Genomic DNA, 11078 nt, shown 5'->3' on the forward strand with positions numbered 1-11078 from the left:
TTATAAGCCAGCATTTTTAATGAATGATGAGTTTTTTTTAATCGAGCAAAGCACTCTTAATTTTCGATTGAAGAAGTTGAATTAGTTTTCTCATAAACGTAAATAGTCGTTATTAAAATATCAGCATATTCTTACTCTGCGATTTAGGAACGTTCAGTAGTGAACTAGAACATTAACTTTAACAGTAAGGAAGGGGGGGGGAAAAAGCCCTCTTTGGAAAATGGAGGGTCATATTAAAGTGGGTGATTAATTTGGCCTTGACACCAGCACACAGCGGGTCTCCTTTTGTGAAAGTGTAACCGGGGTCTTTTGTATCCTCAAGCAATAAAGCAAGAGGAGTCGGCCGAGCCTTCCTTCTGAGGGGGGGGGGGGGGAATGTTTCGCGTGTTTTCAGCCCACAGCATTGAACTGGGCGTCAGGAAATAACGATTCAACCAAAAAAACAACCTTCAGACTTAGTAGCAAACACTACACCTTCTGAACGAACCCTTGCCCCCCCCCCCCCCCCCCAAAAAAAAAACCCCACAATGTGAAAAAAAATGGCATGGATGACTGCCTGGGGGTTTGTGCAATCTCACACATCACACACGCGCACCAGCAAGCTTTTATTTGTTTCGGGGTGATGGGGAGGGGGTGGTGGTGGTGATGGTACAGTGGTGAGTGGAGTGGCCCGTTGCTGGGGGTGGGAGCTGATGCAGCATGATTGGAACCATTGTCTCTCCCAACGTCTAATTAGAGCGCCTTTTGCTTTGCCACTTTAGCGCCATCTGATTGCATTGTGCGGCCAGGTGCGCAGGTGTGAATTATGATCTGCACGTGGTCGTCCGATTGCCCACCTATTACTCATATTATGTTAAAGCAGCCGCATAAATATTACGCTCCTTATTGTATTATAAACACGGAGCACCCAGGTGAATGAGCGACTCCCTGCGTTATCGCGTCTTTTCGTTCACGACCAATATAAGGTGCTTTGAAACTGCTGTGTTCACTCGTATTATTTCCCTTATTAGTAATTATGCATGTAATTTGAACTTCATTCGCACCGTACGTCGCCAACCATGCTGATCGCAGGTGCGGGGCAAGGACAACAAACTAAATACAAGCAGTTCTAAAGAAATTAGTTTTCAATCTAAAACACTTTCATACTGCCCTCCCGACCGATCGACCTTGCTATTACTTTCTTTTGCTCGCACCGCTAATTGAATGCAGGGAAAGTGTACATTGGGCTAAATTTCTCGCCTAATATATTCTGGGGTAAACCCACTCATGTCCGGCTACAGCGTCTCTCCAATGGTGGTTTGTGGTGGTGGTGGCAGTGCCGCGGGGTGAAGTTGAGTTGGGCCAATTTTGTCTTTGCCTTAAAGTGCATCATATGCCAGGGCATCTCAGAATGCGTCACATGTCATCTCAAGCATTTGAAAGGGCAGCTATCCACCCTGGAGGCACAAGGTGACGCAGCATGCGGCCTGCAAATGGCCATTACTCTCCCAGCAGGGGAGGATGAGTTCTATGTATAATACCAATGGACTAATTTGCAGGTCATTTTTTGAGCTTGAAACATTTTGACCCTGACGACCCGCCAACAATTGCCTACTCTTGCGAATGACGCCGGTGGATCTTGCACGTCTCCTTTGAAGCGGAGGGCACGTATAATTTACGCTCATTACACCCGCAGTAATACATCAGGGTTGCCAATGGCTTCGCAAATGTGAATATCTTCAACAGGCTGTGAACGTGCTATTTCAAGGCCGTGGAACACATTTCAAGAGTGATTTTGGTCAATGCTGGCTGTTATCAACCCTGATTCAAAGTGGGTAGTCCGCAAGGTCCAAGTGAGTCATCTAGGAAGTCTGAGTGGTCACCCCGATCGGAGCCAATACTACTATATCTACCAGAACCGACAATGAAATGTATTACGGAGACATCCACTATATGTTTCAATGGTTACTCTACCAAGCTGGCCATGCCAAATTGTGCCCTCCCATCTTGCCTGAATTCCAATCTGGAATCGAGATGAAATCGGGCACAGTGCATGCCCCATGCACCAGCCGTACATTTTTATCGTGATTCTGGCCGCTTGATATTGGCCTGGATCGTCGCCTTTCTGGCCATCTGGAATTGACAATGCTTAGCAAAGCTTAAGAGTAACCTAAGTTTTTAGCCAATCTGGATGTGGATTATATTGCACGAATATTTCACGTAAACATCCATGTGAGAAGCATATTAAGTTAAATGGAGATTTGAATAAGGGAATATATAATAGCCCAGATCTGTCCTTCTGTAACTGTGATTAACGCCCTCGGATTGGTTGAAGTGCGTCATGTGACCGCGAGCAAGCAGCCAACTAGAGGTGCGCCCCTCCAAAACATGTACGCCCCCGGATTGGTTGTTGGTTGAAGTGCATCACGTGACCACGAGTGGCCCAATTCGTGTTGCTGTGGTGTGCCCCGCACCTCGGAGGCCCAAGAAGCAGCAACATCACGGCCAAAGCGCCGGAGACGCAGCCACAGAAAGCTGACGGTCGATCCACTCACACACAGCTCACTCACACTCACTCACACACAATTGCATGCAGCTCAGAGGAGACGGGTGAGTCAGAGTGAGGCAGAGCCGTGCTCTCTCCACTGCTGCCGTGAGGGAGCCAGACGCGCTCTCTCCACTGCTGCCCTGAGGTAGAGACGTGCTCGCTCCGCTGCTGCCTTGAGAGAGCCGTGCTCTAGCCACTGCGGCCCTGACGGAGAGCCGTGTCCTGTCCATTACATTAGTACTCGAGTTTTTTTGGTGCTTAAATCCACTGCTGGATGAAGGCCCACCGCACGCTGTGCGAGTGAATCGTGAGGATTTACTTGACCAGTCTGTTGGGGGCTGCCGCACGCTGTGGTTGTTGGGGGGTGCCGCAGGCTGTGGTTGTTTGGGGACGCTGCAGGCTGTGGCTGTGCAGGGGCGCCTGTGGCACCCCCCAACAACCTTGACTTAAAGCTTTAGTGACTGCAGGAATTTTTTTTCTAGGTAGCAACCACGACCACGTGGCGTTCGTAACATTTAAGAAAGTGCCCCAGTTACTGCAAATGTGTTTGCTATCAGCTTTAATCGATGTACCAGGATGTTCCCTTCATTGCTCACTGTTATTGTTCCCATGATTTTCACTTGCCAAAGATGTATCAGTTTAACTTATTTTGCAGAAAAAAACTTGTGGTGTAATTTTCAAAGTCAACCAAAAGTTTCGTGCGAGAAAGTGAAATGTAATTAAACACAAGGTGCTAAATGAGCTATATCTCTTTAAGCACAATATTTCTGTTCTGCGATAAATAAATACGTGGAAATAATAAAGGTTTTAAAAAGTTTCCAGGAATCATACATTTAGAATTCTGGCCTCGATATGTTTTGTTTGATTACTAGAAGAACGCAAGGGGAACGTAAAAAAATGCAGTGTCTGCAACTTACTTTTGAGAGAGGAAAAAGTACATAGTTGCTTATTTTATGATGTAGAACTTACTGCATACTATGTTGTTAGAAAAAAATATATCTTTTTTACTGCAGCATACCATGAAGCTACATGGCAGTAATGATAATTGTTAATGGCAATGTGAATGTGCTTCTTCTTGATACTGAATATGCTCACAGCCTGAGCACTTTCAGAGTCCAGGAGCTTAAATTGTTTCGTCGCCAAACATGTGGATAATTGTAGTATATCAAACAAAGTTTGGCACATTTTTTTAATTAAATAGATTATTCACTCACTGCCTCCCTATTTAACATAATTATATATGATATGTGTAATGAGTTCAATCGAGGCACACACTAGAACTTGGAGGCAACACTTTTATTAACTAACATCACAAACTATAATAGTTTTTTTTACCCAAACATGACTCCTTGTAAAAAAAGGTATCAGTTTTGTTGCCAGATAAAAGGGTAAAAAACCAATTATCATATTTTGCTACTGGCAAATGAGGTTCCAATGGTGATCACATATACTTTTTAGATTTATTTTATAAACACTCGGGGGAGATGGATATTTACACTCTGGATGGGGTGAAAACTACTAAATCAGACCAGGGCAGCCAACACGCTGCCTGGTCCACGTGCGTGACGCTCGAAGACCATGACCACGAAGGTTTCTTCCCAGCCAGGACCCCCCCCCCACGCTGTGGCGTGGCCACGCCTCTTTCCAGATCCTTCGCGAGGGTTCAGGACCCACGTGTTCCTCTCACCCTCACCCCGGTCCTCGTTCCCACCTCATCCGGTCACGTGCCCCCTCGTGTTTACTCGGCCTCTTGCCTGCTATGCGCACTCAGGTGCCAGGGAGAGGCTCCGCCTCCACACAGTACCACTCCCACGGCACTGTCGCTCCACTAACGGTGCCATCATCAATGACACCACACATTTCGATTTAAAGCTTTCGTGACTGCAGGGATTCATCTTCTTGGTTCTTTCGGTAAAGTCACGTAGAATGGAAATAATAAAATAAAAAAAATAAACATACTAAAATCATATTATTTTATTATGTTAATATTAAAATAATAAAAATAAAACATACTCAAATAATATAATTATTTTATTATGTTTTATTTTTATTATTTTATTATTTCCCTTCTACGTGACTTTACCGAAAGAACCAAGAAGATGACACCACACATGTATAATTACACCCTTCTTTAACTTGCCGCACATTTTTAGACGTACAAACATTGATAACGAAAATGTAAATGTTATATAAGTATATACCATATATATTTTTTTAAATATATAAATATAGTCTTCATATTTGCGCGACAAGAAAAGCTGCTGAAGAGTGGCTCAGCGAGTGAAACCAGTTAGCGCGTGTATCCCATCGAGATTGTTCTTTTTTGTTTCCTGTCCAACAAGAAGGCACCAGAGAGCCGCGAGTTCTCCCACCCACACGATATGCAAATCACTTCATACAAGCGTTAACTTTGGCAGATTTGCCTCTGATATTTGAGTGATCCAGACTGCTAGCAGAAAGTGGACCACAGCGTGTGATTTCCTGTCTGGATTACAGAAACCCACCCCCAGTGAACATTTGCGTGCCGTGCACGTGCGTGCAGTATACATAACATTACATATATTTTCTTTAGCGTTAATGGGAACTGTGCATGATGAATGCAACACAATTTCTGGTTTCTGCCACTTTCCTTTGAAATACCCAGGAGGCTTTTGAAGGTTATGGAGGTTTTTTTTTGTCCAGCCATTGACATGTATGAATGGCCCTTGGTAGTAACAGTGTTCATAGATTACATAGGTTATTGTCACATTTCTGATGAGTAGTCCCATTATTCAGTGAACAACTTTTGCACTATACTTTCTAAGCATTATTATTTTTTGCCAAATTAAGTTCATCGTCAATCTCAACCACGATTGATCCACAGCTGGATGAAGGCTTCACCACACTGCCGGCGTCTCTCACGCTCCTGTGAAGCAATTATTATTCACCCAGCACCTGCGTACGAGTCGATTTCATAACTCCATCACCTTGGTGGACACAAACCCTGCCCTGGGGGACAATGATTGCTGCTATGTGGTTTCGCCTGGGGGCACCCCCAGTGGCAGCTGTCCCTGTGCATTTGTTTGCTGCCAGTAGGTGGCGATGATTGCTGTTGTGTGGTCTAGAGTAGGAATGATCTTCCAGCTATAAAGCATATGCAGCGTCAGATTTGCTGTAGTAAAATAGTTTTAAACTCCCCCTCTAATGTATAAATTATTAATAGCAAAACCAAAATGTACATATATCTTGTTTTCTTATTTAATGTGTTTTAGTCACAAAAACCCCGCACATTTTGAATGTTTTGTTTCGTTGAGTTTATTCACGAAACGATGATCATGTCCATTGCAGTGGACACAGCTTCTACCGCTAACCACCGTCTTGTGCTATACGCAACAACCCTTCCGTAGTCATATTTTCCACCATTAGGATCCAACACTAAATGTACAACGTCCTTCGGAGAGAGGACCGCATGCACCGGTAGGTTTGAGGCATGTGCATTGTGGCTGGAATACCAACCAATGACAGCAGTCCACCGGCTACCTTGAGTGCTTTGATGGAACTGTCGACCATAGTGGACATGGTGAGCCAAGAGGGGGTTAAACTCGTACGTGGTGCGTATCGCACGAAGGAGCACTTCGCCAAATTCACTCCTTTGATGAGTCCATACTGCCCTAGATGCTTCCCATAATGCACCACAAGAGCTATTAATTATACTTACCGGTCTCGCTGAGACGTTCAACGCCAGCATAGTAATATTACCATCACTACTTGAATCGGATGTGCGATATGGCAATCAACAGATCCGCCCAGGATCTATCATTTTAGACTCGTGTCTAACGTTGCTCTAAACCAAACGCTACAACGCACCTGGTTTCAAATGTGCTGCGCCACTTAGGAGGCTTGCAATCGTATGGGTTTAGAAGGATCATTCAACCGAGTGTAAACATTTGACTGCACACGATGTAGCTCAAGGGAGCTTCTACATCTGGCGATGGTGTTTTCATACACCCCCATTTTGGATCTCATACATTCTACTTTTAGTGCTTTTATGAAACTGCCTCCGTAGATTCTGAGTCTCCAGTCCATTTACCTGCATTAATGTCTGTACGGGGTGATCTGATGGAGCAGAAATTCCATTGTACCTACCCTGTGTGCTGGCTCCTTCATAGCCTCTTCAACGACAAACATTACCTCTTTCCTTTTCATTGCATTCATTTGCCATTTCCCCCTCTTCTGTCCTACCCCCCCCCACCTCCCCTTCTTGAAATGTCCCCTTTCTCTTTGTTACAGGGAAAAAAACAGAGTGCTGCATTTTTTCATCGCCTTGTGTCGGTACCATGAAAGTAAATATACATACATGGCTAGTTTATTTGAATGGGCAGGCTCACTCGTTTTTATTCATTGATAGTAGTTGCTGCCTTATCGTGTGAACAGTCCATGCTTATTTAAAGGTGTTTTTGTTTCATCAGACTCCAAACATTGTGGTTTTAAACGTACGGTGATAACTTTAATTTGCAACCAACATTGTGTGTGTAGGACTCGTGGTTACAGATCACCAGGTCTACCACTGGGGTCACCAGATCTACCGCTTTAGCTGGCCCGATGGTGGCCAGAGGTCGCAATCGGGTACCCGATACCCATACCCTACCCGATTCCCGGCTACCCGTACCCGGCCGGGTATCGGGTAGGGTACCCGTTTGTGACCCTGGTGCGGCCGGGTACGGGCACGGGTAAGGAATCAAAACCCGTTTGCGACCTCTGATGGTGGCACATACTTGTGCAGTGGCGTAACGCGCGGGGTTTGCAAACAGCGGGTGCATTTGAGGGCGAGCAGGTGCAAGCGTCAAGACATGGAGTAGCCGCCAGAGAGGCGCCAGCAATTAGAGGGAGAAGCAGTAATCAAGCGGGTGCATTTGGAGACAGGCAGGTGCGAGCGTGGTGGGAACATGGGGTAGACGTCGGAGAGGCGGGAGATGGAGATGATAAGAGAGAGAGAGAGAGCACGTGCAGGAGGCGCCGCTGAGGTGCCAGCTTAATGGGGGGTAACTGAGGACCCTTGATGAGGAGGGGGGTATAAGGGTTTGTGCGGAGCAACACGGGGTGGTTGTTGGTTGGAGCTGAAGGAACGGAGAGGACAAGGGCCGGGGAGAAGAAGCCTGGGACCTCGCCTTCCACACCTCGTCCTCCCCAGCGGTGTTGGCTGATCCCCCGCTGGGGGCAAGGACGACGGTGGAGGTGTCAGGGAAGAGTGACAGGCTAGTGGAGTGTAGAGTGACAGGCTAGTGGAGTGTAGAGTGACAGGCTAGTCGAGTGTAGAGTGACAGGCTAGTGGAGTGTAGAGTGACAGGCTAGTGGAGTGTAGAATGACAGGCTAGTGGAGTGTAGAGTGACAGGCTAGTGGAGTGTAGAGTGACAGGCTAGTGGAGTGTAGAGTGACAGGCTAGTGGAGTGTAGAGTGACAGGCTAGTGGAGTGTAGAGTGACAGGCTAGCGGAGTATAGAGTGACAGGCTAGAGGAGTGTAGAGTGACAGGCTAGTGGAGTGTAGAGTGACAGGCTAGTGGAGTGTAGAGTGACAGGCTAGCGGAGTGTAGAGTGACAGGCTAGTGGAGTGTAGAGTGACAGGCTAGTGGAGTGTAGAGTGACAGGCTAGTGGAGTGTAGAGTGACAGGCTAGTGGAGTGTAGAGTGACAGGCTAGTGGAGTGTAGAGTGACAGGCTAGTGGAGTGTAGAGTGACAGGCTAGTGGAGTGTAGAGTGGCAGGCTAGTGGAGTGTAGAGTGACAGGCTAGTGGAGTGTAGAGTGACAGGCTAGTGGAGTGTAGAGTGAAAGGCTTGTGGAGTGTAGAATGACAGGCTAGTGGAGTGTAGAGTGACAGGCTAGTCGAGTGTAGAGTGACAGGCTAGTGGAGTGTAGAATGACAGGCTAGTGGAGTGTAGAGTGACAGGCTAGTCGAGTGTAGAGTGACAGGCTAGTGGAGTGTAGAGTGACAGGCTAGTGGAGTGTAGAGTGACAGGCTAGTGGAGTGTAGAGTGACAGGCTAGTGGAGTGTAGAGTGACAGGCTAGCGGAGTATAGAGAGATGGAGTTCAGAGCAAGGGGCGTTCTGTTAGTTTAAGGAGCATCCATACGGGATGCGAAGTAGTAAAGTTACACAGAAGAAAAGCTAAAAGTGTCCGTATGGATACACCTGTAAACCATCACACCTGTATACCAGCATTTGTATTTACACTCATGAATTGTCTTAAAACATGTTTATATGGAGAGGACCGCAGAGATTGGTGATTGTTGGTGCCGGCTGATCGCTTTGTCTTCCTAATTGTCTGTGGTTCGACACAGCTCTTAGTCGTTATCTCCCTTAAACGAATACTGGAAACGTTACATCTTGAAATCATTGTTACTCAGACCACTGGAACTCCCATTCAGACTGCTGAGACCACAGAAAGTACATTAACTTGGACCAACGGGACTTGCTGGGGCCTCTGGGATTACCACTTGGACTATAAAGACTCTTAAATGATTTATGCTTGCTCACTCACATGGGTAATTCATGTATACCCACAAAGATACTCACTCATGTGTATAAGCATGCAAACACAAATGCTCACTCATACATATGTATGGGGATTTTAACATGTGAATCGCCCATAGAAGAATTGTAATGCCTGCAGCAATTTCTCAGTTCTAGTAACCAGCGTGGTGAAGTATGGTCAAACATCCCCCATGACCTACATGGCATTGTGCATTTAAAATGTAGCCAGCAAGTGGTTGCCAAAGGATTGTAAACAAATTATGGGGTTAGATAAAGTACACAATTAGTTTTACTGGATAGCAGAATTGCCACTGATGGCAGCTGATTATGCTTTTTGCATCTTAGATTCCACTGGCTGCTCATTCTGTGATTCGAGTAGAACACCAGTAATTATAGAGCATTACGGTTAGATTTCACAAGCAATAGGTCACAGCTTCTTGCTGCATGTGTTATAAGTTTATAGAAACACTGCAGAAAAATAATCTTAGCAATGTACAACAGAGGTGGATGCTTTCATGACAGCATGTGAGCATTTAAACAGCAAACTAGTCATGTGTAAAATAATTCACATTGATGCGTTTTAGCATAAGCCACTACACAGTGGGTGCATTGTAATATGCGCTCAAGTATCCACACTTTGTTGCAAACATTTCTAGTCTGTTTTTTTAATGTTTTTTTTTCAAGAAGAAAATGTGCAGAATGTACTTCAGGCCACTCTTATTGCGGTTTTCCAAAAATAAAATGCAAATCAGTGGATGTTTCGCTGTAGTTGTGAGTGTGGGTTTATTTTTTTAGGGTTTATTTTTTTCATTTTTATCGACCACATAAGGTGACGTACAGAATACAGATGCAGCGATCAGCAGGAGGTGAAATGTTGGGGGCATCTGAGCTCATCTTTCTCTCTTACCATTGTAATGTGCTTTGGCCTCCCCTCACCCTGTCAACAAGGGTCTGCAGAAAATGTTTTGTTTTCATCAATGCGAAAATCGGAAGTTACATCACAAATACGATGTCACTCTCTACATGGGTAGATAATGGTGATGATAAGAGAATATGAAAAAGATCTGCAATTGTCCTTAAACATTTTAAAGCGCTAAATATTTAATGTTTTTTTTCTAAAACTCATCCATACTCTAAATTGATTGTTTAGAATACAGTGGGAGCAATTACGTGCACACGATACATTTGTGTATTTGTCGACCAAGGTGTCTAAAAAAAGATCGTGTTTCATCAATGTGCTGCTCACCGGCTTTAAGATATGGATTAGAAACGTGCACTGATGGAGAAGATCGAACACAAGCTCAAAAGTGCGCACAGAAGTGCGAATAGATTCATGCTTGTGTTTACAAAAACAAGAGACAGAGAAGAGGGACACATGGATTCGAGAACATATGCAGGTGTAAAGTGGGTCTGGGCTGGACACGACGTCAATGGAAGTGATGATGGCCAGTGGGCGAAAGTCACCCACTGAGTGGACGGCTCAAGGGAGAGAACGCGTCCATGAGGATGTGCATCCTGGAGATAAAGCGATGAGAGATCGACTCGGGAGCGGGTGCTGTGCGAATTCTTGCGTTCCATTTCAGGACCATGAAAATGTTTAATGACTTGGGAAGGCTTTCATCCAGCGGTGGATTGGTTGATGGTGACGATGATGGTTAGTTCCTCTTCAAAACATTGCCGTGCAGAAGTTACACACATTCATATTGTCTCAAATTCTCACAATATTCCAATACCATGAAGATCCACGTGTACACTTTGACATAAGAATATCACCGCGTATTTGTACTATTTTTGTTTCAACTGAGAGTCTTGGCTTAATCCGGTAAGCTTCAGGCGTTTCTACTGAGGCCTGCTAATTTTCAACCAGTGTAATGGTCACTTTGTTGTCTCGTGAGCTCAGTGCTTGTGTGGTTTAGGCCATATTACTTCAATTGAGTGGCTCTTACAAAGCTCTTAGTTTAATGCAAGATCCCACCATGTGTATTATGAGAACAAACAGGTAGCTTGACCTGATACGAGCTTTGTTATCTTTGTTTACGTAGA

Source organism: Lethenteron reissneri, chromosome 22 (genome assembly GCF_015708825.2).
Source record: "Lethenteron reissneri isolate LAM-NWPU_2019-01 chromosome 22, ASM1570882v1, whole genome shotgun sequence".
NCBI classification, from domain to species: domain Eukaryota; kingdom Metazoa; phylum Chordata; class Hyperoartia; order Petromyzontiformes; family Petromyzontidae; genus Lethenteron; species Lethenteron reissneri.